Source organism: Myodes glareolus, chromosome 18, assembly GCF_982192425.1.
Source record: "Myodes glareolus chromosome 18, mMyoGla1.1, whole genome shotgun sequence".
Taxonomy (NCBI): Eukaryota; Metazoa; Chordata; class Mammalia; order Rodentia; family Cricetidae; genus Myodes; species Myodes glareolus.
Genome location: NC_142043.1, coordinates 7,519,771 through 7,544,820, shown reverse-complemented (window position 1 = coordinate 7,544,820; position 25,050 = coordinate 7,519,771).

Here is a 25,050-nt window from a genome sequence, read left to right as displayed (position 1 = left end):
AAAGATGCTCAATCATACTGTAACGGCATTTGTTCAACTATGTTCATAGCAGCATTATTTGTAATAGCCAGAACCTGGAAAAAACCTAGATGCACCTTAACTGAAAAATGGAAAAGAAAATGTGACACATTTTACACATTGGAGTACTATTCAGCAGGGAAAAATTGACATCTTGAAATTTTCATGCAAATGTGTGGGACTAGAACAACACTACCCTCAGTGAGTTAACCCAGACCCAGATAGATGGATACAGCAGTACTCACCCATAAGTGGATACTAGCTATAAAGCAAAGAATATTGAGCCTATAGTTCATGATTCTAGAGTAGCCAAGTAACAAGGTGAACCCTAAGAAAAACATATATAGAATAACCTGTAAGGGGGAAGTAGACAAGATTACCTTCAAAATTGGGAGCCTGGGGAGGGTGAAGTAGGGAAGGTGGAAGGTGAAGATGGGGGGAGAAAAAGGGGGAAGGAGAACTTGACGGACAGGATAGTTAAGATCAAAGAAGGAGATAGATGATAGAAAGGAAAGAGAAATTTTGATTGAGGGAGCCATTTGGGGGCTAGCAATAAACCTGGCACTAGAGAAATTCCCACGAATCCACAGGATGACACCACTTAAGACCTTAAGCAATAGAGGAGGGGGCACGTGAACTGAACTTGCCTGTAGTCAAACTGATGAATATCTTAAACATCACCATTGAATCTCCATTCAGCAATCTGTGGGAACAGAGCCAGTGACCTGCACTGGAACTTCCAAAGAGTGGGAGGAGTGAGACTATGAGCAAAGAGGTCAAGACCTTGATGGACACACCCACTGAAATAGTTTACCTGAGCTAAAGGGAGCTCACCTACTCCAGCCGGACAGGGAAAAAAATAGCAAAGGTTCAAGCTAGTCCTTCTGAATGTGGGTGACATTTGTATGACTGGGGCACACTGCGGGAGTACAGGCAGAGGCATCAGGATTTATCCCTACTACTTTTGACTTTTTTACAACCTATTCTCTTTGGGTGGATACCTTGCTCAGGCTAGATATAGTAGGAGGGGCCTTGGACCTTCTCCAAAGCAATGTGCCTTACCCTCTCTGAGGGGGGATGGGGTGGCATAGGGTAGGTGAAAGAAATGGGAGTAGGGGAGAGATAGGGAACTGGGGTTGGTATGTAAAATAAAAATGAATAGTTTTCTTTTAAAAATAATTTTTAAAAGGTATGCATGCCTAAACATGTTGCCTAACCTTCAAATCCTTTAGACATTTGTAACTACAAATTTAAAAGGACTATGTGTGGATAGCTAGTGTTAAGACAGCTCTCTCTCTCTCTCTCTCTCTCTCTCTCTCTCTCTCTCTCTCTCTTTCCCCCCTCCCTCTCTCCTTCCCTCCCACTTTTTCTCTTTTGGGTATATACAATTGTTCATTTCATTTTTAGAAATATTGAGGATACAACACTACATAAAGTATGTGAGTTCATCAAGATACTTGCAATCGAGTTTAACCTTATACTCTGACCATATTAATCACGGCTACAAATGTTGCCTTCTCTCCTCCCTGGTCTCCTTCTTTACTTCAAATGTTCCCCCATTTTTCTTCACATCCCCTCTGCTCTCTCCCCGCTGCCCTCCTTTTCACTTCTTCCCTCTGCCTCGCTCTTCTCCTCCCTCCCTCTCTCTAATTATATCTATACTAAGTCCATTTCTGGTAATTATTTTCATTATATGTACAAAATATCTTGTCAGTATCCACTCTCTGTTCCCTCTATCCTTACTTCTTCCAACTCCATCTGCCTGGCCTCTCAGCAAATCTCCCTTCCAACCTCCAGTCACCTTCTTGCTTTACTACCTATTGAGTCCTGTTAGTTTTGCCCAAATGCTCATAGATGGGGAATCATACCCTGAGTCACGAGAAGTCTACCAAAGTGACTCACAAAAGAGAATTGACTGTCCTTGCCTCAGCAGCTGTCAGCTCCCAATAACTCTTCATCTAGATACAGAACACTGGGAGCCCCTCTGTCTCATACTTCAACTTTTAATTTGAATGATGTGGCCCCACCTAGGCACATCTTCACCTGTCAGAAACAATATTCTAAACTGACATTTGTTGCTATAGCATATTCATTTTACATGTCAAGAACAGTAGATTTTCATCTAGACTTTGACACTTATTAAGCAGTTCATCAGTCCTCCTCTCTGTAGGATTCAGGCATCTCCAAGCACAGCAGAACAATGGCAGGGACAGAGTTGCCCAACCTCAGCACCACTGTCAGTTGTGTGTCCTTCCTGGGGAGACATGGATTAGTATCCACTTACCCCAGATTGGGCACCTCTGCAAATGAAGGAAACTGATTCATCCACATCGAACTTGCTGAACTAAGGACTTTACTGAGGTGACTTCTCGAAACGTGAGTGACTCAACGCTGTTCATAATGACTCAAAAGCTTCCTCCTAGAGCTTCCTGCCTGGGTTGTCAGAAGCTCCACTGAAGACAATCCTTTCCCAGCAATTGTTCACTATTTTTTTATCAGCCTGGGAAGGAGCTTTGTAAATCTTGTAAATTTTAGCATCTTCCTTAAACTCTTCAGTTTCCTTAGCTTCCTTAGCCTCCTAAGCTTAGTTCTTTTCTTATACGACTATATTTTAGTTCAGAGGAAATGGCTACACAACACTACCCATTTTGACAGGCTTACCCTTTCTATGAAGGGGGCTTCGTCTTTTGTTTAAGGTTGAGGGAGATTCAAGACCTCTACTACCCAAGAGTATTTCACAAGTATGTTCCCTACCCTCAGGCTATGACAGCCCAATGTCTCCCCAGCCTCACCAGAGGGGAAACAGCCTAAGCTCTATCTGAGGAGCTATGACAGACCTGACAGTCAAGGGCTAATCCTTGAGAAGTGTGAATAGAAGGAACAAGCATTGGAGCATTTGTAGTTATCTAGAATGCAGAGGCTGTTAGATTATGGAAGTTGGCAATGACACAGAACAAATGTTACTACTGGAGAAAAGGGGCTATTCTAGAAGAGATTGTGTCCCCCATTTTCTTAGCTGACTTTCTTTCTCCTATGGTTCTCACAGGCTTAACCATCAGAGTCAGAATTAATAGGTGGAGGTCTTAGAAACAGATAATGTGAAGTTTGTTTGGATCACATTCTGTTCTACCAGGTTACGTAGAACATGAGTATTTGTAAAACCTTACAGACAAAGGACTGAATCAGACAATTTTCCTTCCCCAATGCATTGCATTTGCCTCAAATGGGACAGCAGCTGATGTTGTCAAATGCTCTCTGTTCTCTCAGGACCTAGGGTAACAAAGAGCAAACTTGTACCATGTTTCCATTATGAGTGTTATATCCCAGAATGCACTGCTTTTTGTTCTCTGATCCTTTGCAATGCTTAACCTCCAAGCAGCCTGAGATGGGGAGCTGCCAGAGTTTCTTAATGGACTCAGAGTGACCTCCTAATCTCTCACAATAACAAAATGGGCAAAGACATGCGTGTGTATATCCACACACACAGTGCGTATGCGCAAAGAAAAACACGACCATTTACTTTACATTTTCTGCACTCTGATACTTCCTGTCCTCTACTATTTTATTAAAAATACTTGATTTCCTAGCCCACCTAGAGATTTCCACCATATTTTGAAACCAGTGCCAGAGTTAATGAGACCTAGAGTGTGGTTTTGTTGGAAGAGTGCTTCATTTTGGGCAGGCTCCACTAGAAACCTGTCTCTACAGCGCTACACTGGAAATAGATTCCAAATCTCCCTTTAGGGGATTTTTATTAGGATAAAATGAAGATGATCTGATGTGGATACTTAGTGTGGCAGACATGGCGACCCTGTACTTGGCTGTGTGTTCTGTAAAATGAACTCAGCACGTCATTTTATTGAATTCAGATAGCAATGCAGACACGTTAGATAGGAAATCACATTCCAAAGAAGCAGGGAATTTGCATTCTGCATCTGTGAGCAGACCATGAGATTTAGAGGGCAGCAGAGTAGAATCTTGGTAGAATCTTGGTAGAATCTCTCCATTTGGTAAAACAAACATTTTGAAGCCTGATAATCGCTTTTGCTCAAATTAGCACAATAGCCACAGGGCTGAACAGTGCCTGCTGCCCTGGTCATGTTGCTAGGCATGTACTCTGGGTTTTATCATGGGGGCTATTGAGGATGAGCCTCAGTGTCCTCTCAGTTGAGACAGGATATTCAGCAACCGGTGACTTAGAAAAATCTGTGGGTGAATGAAGTCTCCACTGTGTACTTTTCTGCATCCATTTCTTTGTTGCTCTGCCATAGCTCTAGTTCTCCTGTCCTACTTCTAACTTCTCCTATCGTCTAGCTTTCTCTTCCTCTATTTTAGAAACTCTTCTCCCTCAGGAGCTTGAAGCGACAATGAAATTACAAGATTCATTTCTCATTGGTGAAGAGCACATTCCTAGAGTAAGTGGTAGGGAGTGGAGCCACAGCCACACAACACAAGAGCCCACGTTTACAGAAGTGACACCGTGACCAGAGGGCAGGGTACAGTGAGATAAGCTTTGAGACATAGGTCTCTAGTTAACAGACTGGCAAGCAAAGAATTGGCATGCTTTCCGTAGGAACCTGGGTTGGAAACCTGTGGCTCTGACCATGTACATAGCTGTAAGGTTTCAAACTTATGATCTATTTACAAAAGGCCTGAAGTCTGGTTTGAACTTTCTTTGAGGTAAAAGTTAGCTGTATGTGTGTGGTTTGTATTAGAATGAGATAAACTTGTTATTTTTGTCTACAGTCCTCGTGGAACAAATAGATCCAACTATAAAGCATGTCCCAATGGATATCACTATATCCAAATTATACATCCAAATAAAGAGTCATCTTGACCAGCTGCAGATCTATGAATGTAGTGGAAGGAATCTATTCATTTGATAACACATAAGCAGTGTGGACACACCCCAAGTTATTCTTAGCAGGAAATCACGTTGTTAGGACAGAAATGAAGGTGACTCATGAGAGAAATTACATACAGGAGCAACTACTTTTCACAGCCAATAATTGTACAGCCTTTCCAGGTACAAAGAAATCTCATCAGAGAATCACTCACCTGAGGTCGGCCTGTTGGACTCTAGTTATCACTTGCTCAGTCTGTCATGGCCCTGAGAGTGTGATACCCTACGTTATGAGCCTTCACCTATGAGGATACAGATCCTTCTTGGTTGTACTCCGTTCTGGTATGTTTCATGTTTGCCATTGGTTTAAGGCATTGGAATGCCTTAAAGTTATCTGATACCCACTTTCTTTATCTGAATAACAAGAAACAGTTCATGCAGTCAAATGTCTATTAAAGGCACTGTGTCACAAGATCTGGGCTGGGATTTGGTTCAGGGATACAGAGATTGCTGAGCATAAAAGAACTCTGGTTAGACCTTAACCAAGAGGGAAGGAGGAGGTAGATGAGAAAAGGGGATGCGGGGAGAGAAAACAGAGTGAAGTGCACGGGGTGAAACCAATGTGGGTCTACAATAAACTGGAGTTTGATGGTACTCTGTTCTCCTGTTTTTTAAATTAATTTATTTATAAAAAATTTCTACCTCCTCTCCGCCTCCCTTTTCCCTCCCCTTCCCCACCTACCCCTTGCTCTCTAAGTCCTAAGAGCAGTCAGTGATCCCTACTCAGTGGGAAGTCCAAGGTCCTCCCCCCTCTATCCAGGTCAATAACGGTGAGCATCCATACGAACCAGGCTCCAACAAAGTCAGTCCATGCAGTAGAATCAAAACCTAGTGCCATTGTTCTTGGCTTCTCAGTCAGTCGTCGTTGCCAGCCACATTCAGAGTGTCCAGTTTGATCACATGCTCCATCACTCCCAGTCCAGCTGGCCTTAGTGAGCTCCCATTAGATCAGTCCCACCATCTCAGTGGGTGGATGCACCACTCGAGGTCCTGACTTCCTTGCTCATGTTCTCCCTCCTTCTGCTCCTCATTTGAGCCTTGGGAGCTAAGTCCAGTGCTCAAATGTGGGTCTCCGTCTCTATCTCCATCCATCGCCAGATGAAGGTTCTATGCTGATAATCATCAGTGTGGCTATGGGACAAGGCCAGTTCAGGCACCCTCTCCTCTGCTGCCCAAGGAACAATCTGGGGACCTCTCCTTGGACCTGGGAACCCCTCTAGAGTCAAGTCTCTTGCAAAGCCTAAATTGGCTCCCTTAATTAAGATATTTACTTCCCTGCTCCCATATCCACCCTTCCTCCATCACACCCATCCCATTCCCCCAAGCTTTCTCGAATTCTCCCCTTCTCCCTTCTCTCTACCAATCTCCCTTACATCCACCCCCCAAACCCCTGTGAACCCAAGTTTTGCCTGAAAATCTTGTCTCTTTCCAATATCCAGGAGGATAACTATATGATTTTATTCAGGTTCACCTTCTTATTTAGCTTCTCTAGGATAATTAATTATAGGCTCAATGTCCTTTAATTATGGCTAGAATCCACTAATGAGTGAGTACATACTATAATCCTCTTTTTGGGTCTGGGTTACCTCACTCAGTAAAGCGTTTTCTATTTCCATCCATTTCCATGCAAAATTCAAGATGTCATTGCTTTTTACTGCTGAGTAAAACTCCATTGTGTATATGTTTCACACCTTCTTTAACCATTCTTCTACTGAGGGGCACCTAGGTTGTTTCCAGGTTCTGACTATTACAAATAGTGTTGCTATGAACATAGTTGAAGAAATGCTATTGTAGTATGTTAGGGCATCTCTTGGGTATTTCCCAAGAGTGGAATTGCTGGGTCCTGAGGGAGGTTGACTCCCAGTTTCCTGAGAAACCGCCACACTGATTTCCAAAGTGGCTGCACAAGTTTGAATTCCCACCAACAATGGATGAGTGTTCCCCTCACTCCACATCCTCACCAGCATAGGCTATCATTGGTGTTTTTGAGTTTAGCTATTCTGACAGGTGTAAGATGGTATCTCGAAGTTGTTTGGATTTGCATTTCCCTGATTGCTAAGGAGTTTGAGCATGATCTTAAGTGTCTTTTGGCCATTCGAAGTTCTTCTGTTGTGAATTCTCTGTTCAGTTCAGTACCCCATTTTTAATTGGGTTAATTAGAGTTTTAGTGTCTAGTTTCTTGAGTTCTTTGTATATTCTGGAGATCAGACCTTTGTCTGATGAGGGGTTGGTGAAGATCTTCTCCCAGTCAAAAGGTCGCGTTTTTGTCTTAATGACACTGTCCTTTGCTTTACAGAAGCACCTCAATTTCAGGAGGTCCCATTTATTCATTGTTTCTCTTATTGTCTGTGCTACTAGAGTTCTACTTAGGAAATGGTCTCCTGTGCCCATGTCTTGTAGACTACTTCCCACTTTCTCTTCTATCAGGTTCAATGTCGTCAGATTAATATTGATGTCTTTAATCCATTTGGAGTTGAGTTTTGTTCATGGTGATAGATATGGATCTCTTTCATTCTTCTACAGGTTGACATCCAGTTATGTTAGCACTATTTGTTAAAGATTCTTTCTTTCTTCCATTGTATACTTTTAGCTCCCTTGTCGAAAATGAGGTGTTCATACGTTTGTGGGTTAATATCCGGGTCTTCTATTCGATTCCATAGGTCAACCTCTCTGTTTTTCTGCCAATACCAAGCTGTTTTCAATACTGTAGCTCTGTAATAGAGTTTGAAGTCAGGGATGGCAATGCCTCTGGAAGTACTTTTATTGTATAAGATTGTTTTGGCTATCCTGGGGTTTTTGTTTTTCCAGATAAACTTGATTATTGTTCTCTCAAGGTCTGAGAAGAATTTTTGATGGATTTTGATGGGGATTGCATTGAGTCTATAGATTACTTTTGGTAGAATTGCCATTTTTACTATGTTGGTCCTCCCAATCCAAGAGCAAGGGAGATCCTTCCATTTTCGGGTATCCTCTTCAATTTCTTTCTTCAAAGACTTAAATTTCTTGTTAAATATATCTTTCACTTGCTTGGTTAGAGTTACCCCAAGACATTTTATGGTATTTGTGGCTATCGTGAAAGGTGATACTTCTCTGATTTCCCTCTCTTCTTCTTTATCCTTTGTGTATAGGAGGGCAGCTGAATTTTTGGAGTTGATCTTGTACCCTGCCACATTACTAAAGGTGTTTATCAGCTGTAGGAGTTCTTTGGTAGAGTTTTTGGGGTCGCTCATGTATACTATCATATCGTCTGCAAATAACGGGAATTTAACTTCTTCCTTTCCAATTCGAATCCCCTTGATCTCCTTATGTTGTCGTATTGCTATTGCTAGAACTTCAAGCACTATATTGACGAGGTTTGGGGAGAGTGGACAGCCTTGTCATGTTCCTGATTTCAATGGAATGGCTTTGAGTTTCTCTCCATTCAGTTTGATGTTAGCTGTCGGCTTGCTGTAAATAGCTTCTTGAACCTTCATAGGAATATTGTTCTTTAGGTTGGGAAAGTTTTCTTCTATAATTTTGTTGAATATATTTTCTGGACCTTTGATCTGCAATTCTTCTCCTTCTACCCCTATTATTCTTAGGTTTGGTCTTTTTATGGTGTCCCAGATTTCCTGAATTTTTTGTGATGCGAATTTGTTGGATTTGCTCTTTTTTTGATCAGACCATTTAATTTCTCTATGGTGTCTTCAGAATCTGAGATTCATTCTTCCATCTCTTGTATTCTATTGGTTATGCTTTCTTCTGTAGTCTCTGTTTGTTTACCTAGATTTTTCCATATCCAGCCGGCCCTAGGTTTGTGTTTTCTTCATTGCCTCCATTTCAGTTTTCAATTCTTGAACTGTTTCCAGTACCTGTTTGACTGTTTTTTTATTTTTTATTTTTTGGTTTCCCAGGGTATCATTTAAAGATTTACTCATTTCTTCAAACTTTTGGTTATACTTCTTTTCCATTTCTTTAAGGGAGGTTTTCATATCCTGTTTAAGTGACTCTATCGCTTTCATAATGCCATTTTTTTCCACTTTTCTGGATTAGGGTGTTCAAGTCCTTCTGTTGTAAGATCGCTGGGATCTGGTATTTTCATGTTGCTTTTCAGATTGTTGGAGGAATTCTTGCCTTGGCGCCTGCCCATCTCTTCCTTTAAATGCTCTCCAATGGATCTTTCTGGTACAGGGTCAGGTTCCCTTGTTGGTCAGGGACCTTGTCCTATGATAGATCTTCTGCTACAAGATCAGTGCCCCTTGCTGGCCAGGAATCTTTCTGTCAAAAGGCCTTCCTTACTGAAGGCAGGCTATTAAAACAAAAAACTCCCTCCTTCCTAGTTGTACTCACCAGCCCAGCACCCAAACAGGCTGAGCTGGGGAATTTTATGGCCCCAAGGAAGGGAGGAAGAAGGGAATGAATTCCTGGGTGAAAGCTGGCATGGGATAGGAGGAGAGAGGGCATAGCAGGGTGGAGCAGACCCTGCAGAATGACCAGGGCATTAAGAGGGTCGGGGAATGTCTATGCTCCTTTTCCGGGCTTCTGCCGCAGGTCAGGAGCACAGTCACCCCTCTGACAGATCTTCTCCTACACTCGGTTTTCCTGTTTTATCTCACACATTATTATCCTCAATTCCAACTCATGAACCAGTTGTTTTTAAAGCCATATTTTATCCAATGGATACACTAAACAGTTTTGGTGAAATCGGAGGGTGGTTCTTTTTTTTTTTTTTTTTTAGTAAATTTTATTAAATTATAAAAGTTTCCATTTCCGCCCCCCCCTCCCAACACCCTCCCACTCCCCCCCTCTCTCCCTCCTTCCCCTCCGTCCCCCAGGGCAGTCAGGGTTTCCTGCCCTGTGGGAAGCTCCAGCTCCCTCCCCCTCCCTCCAGGTCCAGGAAGGCGAGCGTCCAAACAGACTGGATCCCCAAAATCCAGCATATGCAGAGGAAACAGGTCCCAGTGTCATAGTCAATGGCTTTTCAGAAAGACCCAGGGCCAGCCACAGTCAGAGAATCCGGCCAAATCCCGAGAATCTGGCTAGATCACGTCCTCGTTCAGTCCCAGTCCGGCTGGCCCTGGTAAACTCTCATCAGATCCGTTCCCTTGTATCAGTGGGTGATAGCATCCCTCGCAGTACTGATTTCGTTTTTCATGTTCTTCCTCCTTCTGCTCCTCATTTGGACCGCGGGGGGCTCAGTCCGGTGCTCCAATGTGGGTCTCCGACTGTATCGCCGTCCTTCGCCAGATGAAGGATCTATGGTGATAAGCAAAATATACATCAGTATGGTCATGGACCACGGCCGATTCAGGCACCCTCTCCTCTGTCCAGAGAGCAATCTGGGGGATCTCTCCTTGGACCTGGGATCCCATATATAATCAAGTCTCCTGTAAACCCTAAAATGGCTCCCTTAGTTGAAATATATTCTTCCCTGATCCCATATTCATCCTTCCTCCCCCCCCATCCCCGGCCACCAAGCTTTCCCCGTTCCTCCCCTACTCCCTTCTCTCTAACCCTCTCCCCTTCCATCGACCCTCCCACCCCCCCCATGCACCCGAGGTTACCTGGGACTCTTGTCTATTTCCTACCTCCTGGCGGATAGCTAAATAATCTTCATCTGGTTCATCTTCTTATTTAGCTTCTCTAGGATCACGAATAATAGACTCAAAGACCTTTAATTATGGTTAGAATCCACTTATGAGTGAATACATACCGTGTTCCTCTTTTTGGATAAGTACCATATACCAAAGTTGAACCAAGAACAGGTGAACAATCTAAATAGACCAGTTAGTCGTGAAAAATTAGAAGCTGTTATCAGAACTCTCCCTACCAAAAAAAGCCCAGGACCAGATGGTTTCAATGCAGAATTCTACCAGAACTTCCAGGAAGAGCTAATACCTATACTCCTTAATGTATTCCACAATATAGAAACAGAAGAGTCATTGCCAAACTCCTTTTATGAAGCTACAGTTACCCTAATACCAAAACCACACAAAGACACAACAAAGAAAGAGAATTACAGGCCAATCTCACTCATGAACATTGACGTGAAAATTCTCAATAAAACCCTGGCAAACCGAATCCAGGAACACATTAGAAAAATTATCCATTATGATCAAGTAGGCTTCATTCCAGAGATGCAGGGCTGGTTCAACATACGCAAATCTATCAATGTAATCCATCATATAAATAAACTGAAAGAAACTGAGAATACCAGAAAATGGAAAGACCTCCCCTGCTCTTGGATTGGGAGAGTCAACATAGTTAAAATGGCAATTCTAGCAAAAGCAATCTATAGATTCAATGCAATCCCCATCAAAATCCCATCAAACTTCTTCACAGACCTTGAGAGAACAATAACCAAGTTTATATGGCAAAACAAAAAACCCAGGATAGCCAAAACAATCTTATACAATAAAGGAACTTCAGGAGGCATTACCATCCTTGACTTCAAACTCTATTACAGAGCTACAGTTTTGAAAACAGCTTGGTATTGGTATAAGAACAGAGAAATCGATCTTTGGAATCGAATAGAAGACCCGGATATTAATCCACAAACCTATGAGCACCTAATTTTTGACAAGTGAGCTAAAGGTATACAATGGAAGAAGGAAAGCGTCTTTAACAAATGGTGCTGGCATAACTGGATGTCAACCTGTAGAAGGATGAAAGTAGATCCATATCTATCACCATGCACAAAACTCAGGTCCAAATGGATTAAAGACCTCAACATTAATCCATCCACTTTGAACCTGATAGAAGAGAAAGTGGGAAGTAATCTAAGAGATATAGGCACAGGAGGCCACTTCCTAAGTAGGACCCCAGTAGCACAGACAATAAGAGAAGCAATGAATAAATGGGATCTACTGAAACTGAGAAGCTTCTGTAAAGCAAAGGACATTGTCAGTAAGACAAAAAGGCTGCCTTCTGACTGGGAGAAGATCTTCACCAACCCTTCATCAGACAAAGGTCTGATCTCCAAAATATACAAAGAACTCAAGAAACTAGACACTAAAACTCTAATTAACCCAATTAAAAAATGGGGTACTGAACTGAACAGAGAATTCACAACAGATGAACTTCGAATGGCCAGAAGACACTTAAGGTCGTGCTTAACCTCTTTAGCGATCAGGGAAATGCAAATCAAAACGACTTTGAGATATCACCTTTCACCTGTCAGAATAGCCAAACTCAAAACCACCAATGATAGCCTATGCTGGAGAGGATTGGGAGAGAGGGGAACTCTCATCCATTGTTGGTGGAAATGCAAACTTGTGCAGCCACTGTGAAAATCAGTATGGCGGTTTCTCAGGAAACTGGGAGTCAACCTCCCTTAGGACCCAGCAATTCCACTCTTGGGAATATACCCTAGAGATTCCCTAACATACTACAAAAGCATTTGTTCAACTATGTTCATAGAAGCACTATTTGTAATAGCCAGAACCTGGAAACAGCCTAGGTGCCCCTCAATAGAAGAATGGTTAAAGAAGGTGTGGAACATATATACATTAGAGTTTTACTCAGCGGTAAAGAACAATGACATCTTGAATTTTCCATGCAAATGGATGGAAATAGAAAACGCTTTACTGAGTGAGGTAAGCCAGACCCAAAATGAGGAACACGGTATGTATTCACTCATGAGTGGATTCTAACCATAATTAAAGGTCTTTGAGCCTATTATTCGTGATCCTAGAGAAGCTAAATAAGAAGATGAACCTGATGAAGATTATTTAGCTATCTGCCAGGAGGCAGGAAATAGTCAAGAGTCCCAGGTAACCTCGGGTGCATGGGGGGGGGGGTGGGAGGGTTGTTGGAAGGGGAGAGGGTTAGAGAGAAGGGAGTACGGGAGGAATGGGGAAAGCTCGGTTGACCGGGATGGGGGGGGGGGATGGAGGAAGGATGAATATGGGATCAGGGAAGAATATATTTCAACTAAGGGAGTCATTTTAGGGTTTACAGGAGACTTGATTATATATGGGATCCCAAGTCCAAGGAGAGATCCCCAGATTGTTCTCTGGACAGAGGAGAGGGTGCCTGAACCAGCCTTGGCCCATAACCATACTGATGAATATTTTGCTTATCACCATAGATCCTTCATCTGGCGATGGATGGCGATACTGACGGAGACCCACATTGGAGCACCGGACTGAGCCCCCGAAGTTCCAAATGAGGAGCAGAAGGACGAGGAAAATGAAAATGGAAACTGCGAGGGATGCTGTCACCCACTGATACAAGGGGACAGATCTAATGAGAGTTTACCAAGGCCAGTTGGACTGCCACTGAATGAGGACGTGATCCAACCAGATTGTCTGAATGTGGCCAGATTCTCTGAACGTGGCTGGCCCGGAGTCTTTCTGAAAAGCCATTGACTATGACACTGGGACTTGTTTCCTCTGCATATATGGGATTTTGGGGATCCAGTCTGTTTGGATACTCACCTTCCTGGACCTGGAGGAAGGGGGGAGGAACTTGAACTTCCCACAGGGCAGGAAACCCTGACTGCCCTTAGGGACGAAGAGGGAGGAGGAGAGGGAGTGGGGGGAGTGAGAGGGTGTTGGGAAGAGGGGCGTAAATGGAAACTTTTATAATTTAATAAAATTACTTTCAAAAAAAAGAAAACACTATCCTGAGTGAGGTAACTCAGATCAAAAAAAGATGAATATGGTATTTACTCACTCATTACAGGATTCTAGCTAAAAACAAAGGACATTGAGGCTATAGTTCATGATCCTAGAGAAGCTAAGTAATAAGGTAAACCCAAAGGAAAACATATATAGACCCACCTAGAAATTCGGGAGAGCGTGTGTGGAGGGAATGCTACAAGGGAAAGGGTTGGAACTTGGATTGGTATTTTTTAAAAATCTAATAAAAATGTGGCTGTTATTTCCATTCTTTCAAAGACTGAGATGTTCCCTTTTTATCCGATCTCATTTCTTCGTCATTCTTAGCTGTGCTCTGTTTTTTTGCTTTATTTTGTTTTCTTTGGTTTTTGGTTTTTGGTTTTTTTTGTTCTTTTTCCGGTAAACTTTGCTTGTTTGTATGTGTACAGTAAGAATTTTCCCTAACTGTGTTGAAGATTCACCAGCTGTGTGTCACCTCTCTGGCCATGTCAGTGACCAATACCTCTATTAACAAGAAATTCGTCTTCTCCTCTATGACCATAGATATATAAAATATGAATAATTTTGCATTAAATAGATTGTTTATAATAAACCTCTTACTGGTTCCATGCTTGTTTCTCGCAGTGGCATTTCATACCTTTCCATGGGTGATTATGTTCACTGCATGTTGTATCATGCTATCCTCTTCTGCCAGTTTTTGTATGTAGATCAATTCTTGTTTTTCCCAGAAGCATCTTGAACAAGAAAAATAATTATTTTAATGTGCACTGACTATGAAGTAAAGGATCCAGTGCTTTCCTTAAGGATAATCCCATGTTCTGAGTCAACGACCCTTTCAGATACACATGTCTCTTTTCAAGGGGTCTTCACTTGGCTAGAGAGTAAGGGCTTTATGAGAAGTTTGCTTCATGAAAAGATTTGAAAGTATACCTTACCTCAGTTTTATGGACTACTGAAATATTTGTGTGTCATTACCACAGTACTACTGTTGAATGTATGCCAGCTGTGTTGAGGACATGGCTTCTAGATTGGGAATTTGTAGAACACATGGATGAGGGGCTAGCTGGAGGATCTGTGCCACGTTGCACTAGAGACCTCCTAATTCAGTGTCACCAGACAGCTAACTACCAGTTCCATAGGGAACAACATGCCCCACCTCCATGGCTTCGGTGTCTCTTGAAAGCCTATGCACTCAAACAAATACAACTGTTCAAAAGCTGAAAATAGAAACAAAACCAACATAGAAAACACAAACTGAGGGAATCCTGGAAGAGAAAAAACAAGGAATGGGAATAGGAACCAAGGCAAACTTCACCACCAGATGACAAGAAATGGAAGAAAGAATCTCAGGCACTGAAAAAGATATAAAAGAAATGAAGACAGCGTCAATGAAAATTATAAACCTAAAAGTTCCAGAAAGAAAACATCCAAGAAATGTTGTACACCAGGAAAAGTCCAAACCCACAAATATGAGGAATGAAGATATGAGATTGCTCCTCGTGGCTTGCCTTCTTATAGAACCCAGGACCACCTATGCAGGGATGGTACCTCCACCATGGGCTGGGTCCTCTCCATCAGTCACTAACTGAGAAAACGTCTTACAGCTGGATCTCATGGAGGCTTTTCCTCAACTGAGGCTCCTTTCTCTCTGATGGCTCCAGCCTGTGTCAAGCTGACACAAACCAGTCAGTATATGTCCCGAAAGAGACTCTGTCTCTACAGGAGGGATGCTGATGCTGCCTATGGGGAGAGGTCTCTCAGTTCCCTGCCATCAGGATATGCTACAGGCTGAGGATGTATCTTTATCGCATGACCACTGGTTGCACTCAGGGTGAATGACTTGAGAGCAAAGTAGACCCCAGTGGTGCCCACAGCCCAGTCTCACAATGCACGTGCTGCAATTTCTGCAGTGCCCCATGGACTCCAAGGGTCAGCTGTGGATTTAGCATGCATTCAACACTGTGGGGGCAAAGAGGGTCCTGCTCTACCTTGCGACCTGCTCTACCTCCCTAACAGCAGGACCCAGGAGGTCCAGATCTCTCCTGAGCCTTCCGCCCAGGCCTGAGAAGCAGCTCTCGCTTTCTGCTTCCAACCTTGAACTTATTTCTGTGTCAGAGCCTCCCGGGCTCTTCTGCCATCCTCATCCTCCCAAGTGCACTCACACCCATCCAGGAACTGCTTTTCTGGGTCCGCCTCCTGGTTCCATCTCCTCATGCTAGTCTAAGGCTCCACTCGGAACATAGGGAAAGCAAGGCGACACCCCCGTGCCCCCACCTGGGCTCAACAAGGGCAGACCTTTCATCTTATTTAATTCCCACATTTAATCTTTTTCAGAAAGTGGACGTTTGGGGCACAGCCTCTAAGCCCTTGTCCTCTCTCTTCCTGTGACCCCTGCCTTTGCTTTCACCCTACCTGTGATATCCACAGCAGCAGACAGCAGAGATCTGCCTTTCTCAGTACAGGGTGGGGGAGCAGCCCTTAGTGTTTCTCTATGTTTTGAACGGCAGCCCCAGGATACAGGCATTCCTAACAGTACCATTTGCTAACTTCTAGAAACGCAACAACTTAATGTGTTTAGCCTCATAACTAGACCCTTTGGGAAGTTAGTACATCTGTACGGGGAGAAAACATTCTGTCCCTTCCTCAGTAACAGTCTGACTCTTCCTGAAAGCTGGATGCCTCCCAGCTTTCCAAACATCAAAGTCACAGCATCCTAATTTTCGGTTCCACAGTGATTTCCTTAGCAACTACCCCAGAGTTCAATGTGAATGTGATCTCAAGTGAACTGTCTCAAGCCAGGAAGGGTACCTCACTGACATTGCTGGGTTCCCATAAAAATGTAAACTATTCTTGTCTCCATACCCTGTGAAGGATTTCAGTGTTTCTGGGGCATAAACTCTGGAATCCCAATATATGGTATTGTTGCATGTGATCAAAAAAAATACATGCAACCATCTCCTTTCTTAGCAACCATACCCCCTCTTAGCATAAATGAACGTGCTTGGTAAACTCTTCCCTCTTTATGTGACACCCCAGACAGTGTCTCAAGTTCCAGAGACGTTCTGTGACATGGAGTATTCCTACCACTGTAGAATACACTCCAAAGGGGAAAAACAGCTTGCTGGTATGCCTGCCCTTCCATGGCATCTGCGGTGGCCACATTTCCCTGGAAGCGTCCCACAGGGCCCACCTGTCTTACTCCACACTCAATCACATCTGGTCTTGGGGCCAGAACTGGAAGATGCTTCAACTCCTCAACTCACTAGCCAAGCCACTTGCGTTCTACGAACAGCCAAAACATTCTGGGAACTGGCCTTCTCAGCCTTCTGACGTCCATCCCCAGCCTCTGTAGACTGTGCTCCAGTACCAAAGAGAAACTCAGAGAGTGATCAGATCCAGCCTGGGGGCCTGGCTACCTATCCTCTCCAGCCCTGTCTCTCATTATAAACTATGACCTCAAGTTAAGTGGGAAGAGGCCATGGCTTGCTCGTATACACACCCACAGTCCTCCCACCACAGACCCTTTTAACCCACCGAGACCTTCAGATACAGCCAGCTTTCTCAGGGGGGACATCAGTAGGTTATGTGATGTGGAGGTGCATGCATGTGTGTATGTGGGGGGGGGGGTTGAGAGGGGGGGAGAGGGAGAGACAGTGGTAGAGAGAGGGAGGGAGAAAGAGACAGAGAGAGACAGGGATAGAGACAGAGAGATAGAGAGAGACAGCAAGAGAGGGGGAGGGAGATTCATTTTAAGGAGTTGGCTCATTGGTTTCTGGGAGTCAACAAGTCCAAACATCCCAGGATAAGGAGGCCAGAGCTCCAAGAAGAGCTAGTGTTGTATCCTCCATCCACAACACAAGCCACCCAGCAAACATTCCCAGGTGCTTGAGACAGGCTCTCACTGACAAGCCACCCAGGAAACATCTCCAGGCTTGTGAGATAGGCTCTCACTGAGCATTTCTCCTAGAGCCACAAACCTCTCTGTCCTTCTGAGACACAACACTAACAACAGACTCAAGTCACCACTCCACCCATGTCTAGCTTGGTGAAACAATGAGCTCACTGGGCCTACTTAAGGAAGAAAGGGTGACCCCCAAACTGCCGCAATTCTGAAAAATCACTCAATCGTTAATGATAACTCTCCCAGAGCTCTAGGGACGGCGTGCTCGCCCAGCTAACATTTCACACTCCATATATTTTAACATACCCAGAGGCCACATGCAGTCAGGGAAAAATTACACACAGCTGGGAATGGGGAGGGAGACAGAGGAGGGAGTGGTTGGAATCTCAAGTGAAGGTCTCATGGTGACATCTCCAATAAAGAAATGTCAACAGGGTGTCCGAGGGCCATGTAGCCACCAGGGTCACGCCAATCTGAGTGGCCTGGCCTGGTATCAGGGGCCATGGTGTTGTCTGGGCCAGGGCTGCTGCTGACGGCTATGTCTGAGTATGTGGCTCTACCATAGCCAGGTTCTGAGTTGATGTCTGTGGCTCCTGATAGCATTGAAGGCCATGTCAATGTCAGGGGTCTGTGCTGCCACCTGGGGGCATGTTGGTGTCTGAGGACTACACTGCCCAGGGGGCCATGACAATCTGTGTGGCCTGTGCAGTCACATGGGGCCTGAGATTACAGACCTAAGTCACCAGGCACACCAGTGTTGCAGTCTCAAGCCAAAGACTGTACAAATACAGAATTCCTTCCTGCTGGGAGCCCTTGGTATTTTCTCAAAATTCTTAAGCTGATGACTGAAGCCCACCCTCTGGCGTAATATGAAGGGCAAACTACTGTACTCAGAAGTCTGCTGATCTAAACATCAATCCTGTTTGGAAATCCCCTGAAGCAAGACTGGTGTTGGAACAAAAACAGGCACCAAACTCTGGCCAAAGGGACAGAAAATAAACCATCACTCTTACTGTAAGGCCAGCAGGTCTGCCTCTGTACTGTTCCTTTACCAAATAGACTGAGCTTCACTGTAGACAAGCTTCTTCCTCAGTGCTGGCCATGCCAAAATAAAACCAGAGTCAAATTCTGAGAACGCTGTCCTCCACGTTAAGAGCCATTGTCCTATGCAGAGCGGCTGCGACTGCTTACAAGTGACTCTCAGGGTGTTGGTGAATCTCAGAAGAGGGAGAATGGTCATTAAAGCCTCCCAAGAGTCAGCCACGCCCTCTTGCACTTCTGCCTCAACTGGTCATGTGTCAGTTAACTGAAACAGAGACTCCATATTGGCAGACACACAGAGTAAGTGTCATCCATGCTGTGATGAGACTCTGAGGTGGTATGGATCTTTAAGGCCACGCACCCTTGTAAGTAACCCCTTCCCCATACTCTGTAAGTAAGCACAACAGAATAATTAGTGCAAAAAGCTTGCCTTGAGTGGAATGATACTCTGGTCTGTCACTGGTGTCACATCTGGAATGAGCAGATGCTTGCAACTCCCCAGGAAACATTCAAACAACACTTACTTTCATGGACTGTATCTTCCAGAACACAAAAATAGACAACAGATATATAAAGAAAAATAATGAAATTTCATCTTCAAAGCACGTCAAGTGGAGAAGGAACACAGAGGGGAGAGTAATTACCAAGGGAAGGTGTCACCCAGAAGTAACATTCAAGCAACAATCCAAAGGAGGTGGCAGAGCAGTCCTCGGGATAAGGAGCGGTGATCCAGGGCGGTCACACTGTAAACAAGTGGATGTTTGGGCCAGGACAGTACCTGTGGGAGGCCAGGTATGGGGTAAACTGCAAGACCTCCCACATGGGGACTGAAGCTGAGAAGATGCAAATTCCTGACTGTGATGTCAGGAATGGAGAGACCAGATGACTCAGAAGGGACAATGCAAAGGCTGAGTTCTGGGTCTGTTCTAAAGGCAGGAATGTGGATCTAAGGATAGTATGGGCCAGTGGTCTGAAGAAGGCTGGGGCATCTAGTCCCAACAGGTGAGAGGACAGTTAACTGCTTCTGTGGGACGTGCAAAGTGCCCAGCTGCTGTACCAGACTGGAGCTTTGGTGGCACCCACTCCTCTCTGACAGTGGCCGCACAGGCAGTTGGCGATTCGTCATCCATCCAAGGCCAACCCCAAAAGAGCACAGTTAACAGCAGCTCAGCCACCATAAGAAAACTCCAGAGCTACCAAAGGACAGAAAGGTACCTCTGAAATATGGCCCTGTGGGCTTCAAATTCACTTTACCTTTTATATTACCATCATTATTATTATTGCTATATTATTGTTATTGCTGTTCTGTTTTATTCACTGAAGGGAAGCATATGCTACAGTAAGCATGTGGAGGTCAGAGCATAATTGCAGGACTCAGTTCTCTCTTCCTTCCACGTGGGTCCTGTGATACAGATCTGTGCTGTCACTCTGAGAGCAGCAATGACGTCAGACCTTGGATTGGAGGGCGGAATTCATGGTCAGGTGGCTGGAACGGACCATAGAGTTTTCTGGCCAACTCAGAGGAAGATAGGAAGAAGGAAGGGCTTGGAAGCCTGCAGGCTTCTCAACCTGGAAATGTGGCTCGTAGGGTCAGCCATTCTTTCCTCCACTGTTCCTTGGACTTACCAGATTCTTACCTCAATTTCTGAGTCCCGCGTTTTTATTAAGACTTAAACAATTAAGGCAAATGCTTTAGTCCTGGGGTCTAACTCAGGTCGTCACGCTTACTGACAGGTGTTTCTACCCACTGAGCCACCTCTGCAGCCCAAGTTCAGCTTCTTAAAGTGCAGTCCAGGGTTTGGATTGCAGGCACAGGAGTCAGAGAGCCTGCTTCAAACCTTGGTGACCTACTTCCTAGGCATGACTTCAAGGAAGCCCTGGGTCAGTTTTTAAAGCTGTGACAGAGACAAGGGCGACATCTTCTTGTCCAGTGACAGCCATATAAAGACGGTCAATGCTGAACATAGGTTAAGATACCCCTGGCATGCAGAATGAGGATCAGAAACGTTACCCAGGACACCTGGCTCAGTGGTAAAGCACCTTCCTCTCATACCCAAGGCCCTGAATCCCATCTCTAACACCATGCGGTAGACAGAGAAGTGTTAACCATCCAGCACCACGGCTTGTTATCTGTCATAAAGAGTCCTTGTAACCTGGCATGGGTTGCTACATCACACGGAAAGGGTACCTATAAGGAGTCAGAAGATACATGTACACACATAATCCACTCAGGAGAGTACATGGCCAGCCTGGTCTACAGAGAAAGTTATCCTGTCTCCAAAAAACAAATCAAGCTCAGCGACATTCCTGACCAGCAAGGGGCACCAACTTCTAGCAGACAGCCATACGAGGGCTGAGTTTGCTTCTGGCCCAAGGCAGGAGCCGGGCGAGGAAGAGTTCAGGCTTTCCCTGACCCCCTAGACTCTCAGGGCACCCTGCAGTGGTGGCTCCATCCTGTTAAGCTCTCCTGTTTGCCATCCCAGCTTCCATCCAGGTATATCATCCTATATTTCTCCCTTCCCCCTGGGGTCATAAAATTTCACCAGCTCAGCTGCCTTGCACACTGGGAATGGGCTGTAGGTGCAACCGGGAAGGAGGGAGTGACTGTGTTTCAATAGCCTGCCTGAGAAAAGGTAGGCCTTATGTCAGTGAAGTCCCTGCCCAACAAGGGAACCTGACCCGGTAGCAGAAGATCCAATAGAGAGCATTTGAAGGAAGAGATGGGCAGACGCCAAGGCAAGACCTCCTCCAACAATCTGAAAAACAACACGAAAACACCAGATCCCAACGACCCTACAATAGAAGGATTTGAACAGCTTAATCCAGAAGAAGTGGAAAAAAGTGCCATTATGAAAGCATTAGAGTCCATTAAACAGGATATGAATAACTCCCTTAAAGAATTGGAAGAGAAGTATAACAAAAAGTTAGAAGAAATGAGTAAAGAAGTGGATGAGGAGTATAACAAAAAGTTTGAAGAAATGAGTAAATCTCTGAATGATACCCTGGGAAACCAAGAAAAAACAATCAAACAGGTAAAGTAAACAGTTCAAGAATTGAAAACTGAAATGGAGGCAATGAAGAAAACACAAACCGAGAACCGGCTGAATATGGAAAACCTAGGTAAATGAACGGAGACTACAGAATCAAGCATAACCAATAGAATACAAGAGATAGAAGGACGAATCTCAGATTCTGAAGATACCATAGAGAAAATAAACGCTCTGATCAAAGAAAACGGCAAATCCTAAAAATTCTCTTCACAAAACATTCAAGAAATCTGGGACACAATAAAAAAACCAAATCTAAGAATAATAGGGATTGAAGAAGGAGAAGAATTGCAGATGAAAGGCCCAGAAAATATATTCAACAAAAGTATAGAAGAAAACTTTCCCGACCTAAAGAATGATATTCCTATGAAGGTTAAAGAAGCATACAGAACACTGAATAGACTGGATCAAAAAAAAATCCCCTCGCCATATAATAATCAAAACACAAAACATACAGATTAAAGAAAGAATATTAAGAGCTGCAAAGGAAAAAGGTCAAGTAACTTATAAAGGTAAACCTATCAGGTTTACACCGGACTTCTCTATAGAAACCATGAAAACAAGAAGGTCCTGGATAGAGGTACTGCAGAAACTAAGAGACCATGGATGCAAATCCAGACTACTATACACAGCCAAGCTATCGTTCAGTATCAACGGAGAAAACAAAATTTTCCAGGATAAAAATAAATTTAAACAATTTGTAGCCCCAAATCCAGCCTTACAGAAAGCAATAGAACGAAAATTGCAACCCAAGGAATCCAACATTCCCAACACTTCCTACAATAACCCAGACATCTAGTGACCTTCACAACCACAACTCAAAGAAGAGAAACACACAAACTCTACTACTACTACTACTACTATTACTACACACACACACACACACACACACACACACACACAATAATCGGAATCACCAACCACTGGTCATTAATATCACTTAATATTAATGGACTCAACTCACCTATAAAAAGGCACAGACTAAGAGATTGGATACGAAAACAGAATTCAACATTCTGCTGTTTACAAGAAACATACCTCAACCACAAAGATAGACATCTATTCAGAGTAAAGGTTTGGGAAAAGATTTTCCAAGCAAAGGAACCTAAGAAACAAGCAGGTGTGGCCATTCTAATATCTTACAAAATTGACTTCAAACTAAAATCAATCAGAATAGATGGAGATGGACATTTTATAATCATAACAGGAACAATTCATCAGGAGGAAGTCTCAATCCTGAATATCTATGTCCCTAATATAAAAGCACCCATTTATGTAAAAGAAAAACTCTTAGAACTCAAGGCAGTCATCAAACCACACACACTAATAGTAGGAGATTTCAACACACCTCTCTCACCAATGGAGAGGTCAATTAGACAAAAACTCAACAGAGAAATAAAAGAATTACTAGAGGTAATGAATCAAATGGACTTAACAGTTATCTATAGAACATTCCACCTGAAAAGTAAAGAATATTACTTCTTCTCTGCGCCTCATGGAACCTTCTCGAAAATTGACCACATACTCGGTAACAAAGCAGACTTCCACAGATACAAAAAATATTAGTAACCACCTGTGTCTTGTCGGACCACCAGGGAATAAAGTTAGAATTCAATAACAATTCGAATACCAGAAAGCCTACAAACGCGTGGAAGTTGAACAGTCAGCTACTGATTCATCCCTGGGTTAAGGGAGAAATAAAGAAAGAAATTAAAGTCTTCCTTGAATTTAATGAAAATAAAGACACAACATACTCAAACCTATGGGACACAATGAAAGCCGTGCTAAGAGGAAAGTTCATAGCACTAAGTGCCCAATTAAAGAAAACGGAGAAAGCACACATTGGAGACTTAAAAGCACACCTGAAAGCTCTGGAAAAAAAAGAAGCAGACTCACCCAGGAGGAGTAGAAGACTGGAAATAATCAAACTGAGGGCTGAAATCAACAAAATAGAAACACAGAAGACAATCCAAAGGATCAATGAAACAAAAAGTTGGTTCTTGGAGAAAATCAACAAGATTAACAAACCCCTAGCCAAACTAATCAAATGGCAGAGAGAGAACACTCAAATTAATAAGATCAGAAATGAAAAGGGGGACATAACCACAGACACAGAGGAAATTCAGAGAATCATTAGATCTTACTACGAAAGTTTATATGCCACAACGTTGGAAAATGTACATGAAATGGATTGGTTTTAAGATAAATACCATTTACCAAAGTTAAATCAAGACCAGGTAAACAGTCTAAATAGACCTGTTAGTCGCGAAGAAATAGAAGCTATTATCAAAAACCTCCCTACCAAAAAAAGCCCAGGACCATATGGTTTCAATGCAGAATTCTACCAGAACTTCCAAGAATAGTTAATACCTATACTCCTTAATGTATTTCACAATATAGAAACAGAAGAGTCATTGTCAAATTCTTTTTAGGAAGCTACAGTTACTCTGATATCACATCCACACAAAGACACAACCGAGAAAGAGAATTACAGGCCAATCTCACTGATGAACATCTACGCAAAAATTCTCAATAAAACACAGGCAAACTGAATCCAAGAACACATTAGAAAAATTATCTATTATGATCATGTAGGCTTTATCCAAGAGATGCAGGGCTGGTTCAACATACGCAAATCTATCAATGTAATCCATCATATAAATAAACTGAAGGAAAAAAACCATATGATCATTTCATTAGATGCTGAAAAAGCAATTGACAAAATTCAACACCCCTCTATGATAAAGGTGTTGGGGAGATTAGGGAAACAAGAATCATACCTAAATATAATAAAAGCTATTTACAGCAAGCTGACAGCTAACATCAAATTAAATGGAGAGAAACTCAAAGCCATTCAAATAAAATCAGGAACATGACAAAGCTGTCCACTCACTCCATACATCTGCAATATAGTGCTTGAAGTTCTAGCAATAGCAATAAGACAACATAAGGGGATCAAAGGGATTCGAATTGGAAAGGAAGAAGTTAAACTTTCATTATTTGCAGATGATATGATATTGTACATAAGCGACCACAAAAACTCTACCAAAGAACTCCTACAGCTGATAAACACCTTTAGTAATGTGGCAGGATATAAGATCAACTCCAAAAAATCAGTTGTCCTCCTATACACAAAGGATAATGAAGCAGAGAGTGAAATCAGAGAAGCATCGCCTTTCACGATAGCCACATATAGCATAAAATATCTTGGGGTAACTCTAACCAAGGAAGTGAAAGAACTATTTGACAAAAACACCTCAAAGGTTGGCATAGTCAGGGATTTTTGAGGGGGTTTCATTCCCTATTTTAGAGTTGGCCAGTTTGCACAAAAAAGGGAAAACTATTAGACCCATGATGCCAGGTAAATGTGTCCTGACCTTGAACTTGTCAGGACAAGCCTACCTACTGTATTGGCTGTAGAAGGAGCAAAAGAAAGCAAGCAGGAATTTTCCGTCATTATTATCTAGCTGACAACCCTCTCCTCACTTGTCTGCCTATCCCAGATCCTTCTTAGGTCCAGGCTGGTCTCACTGTCCGTGT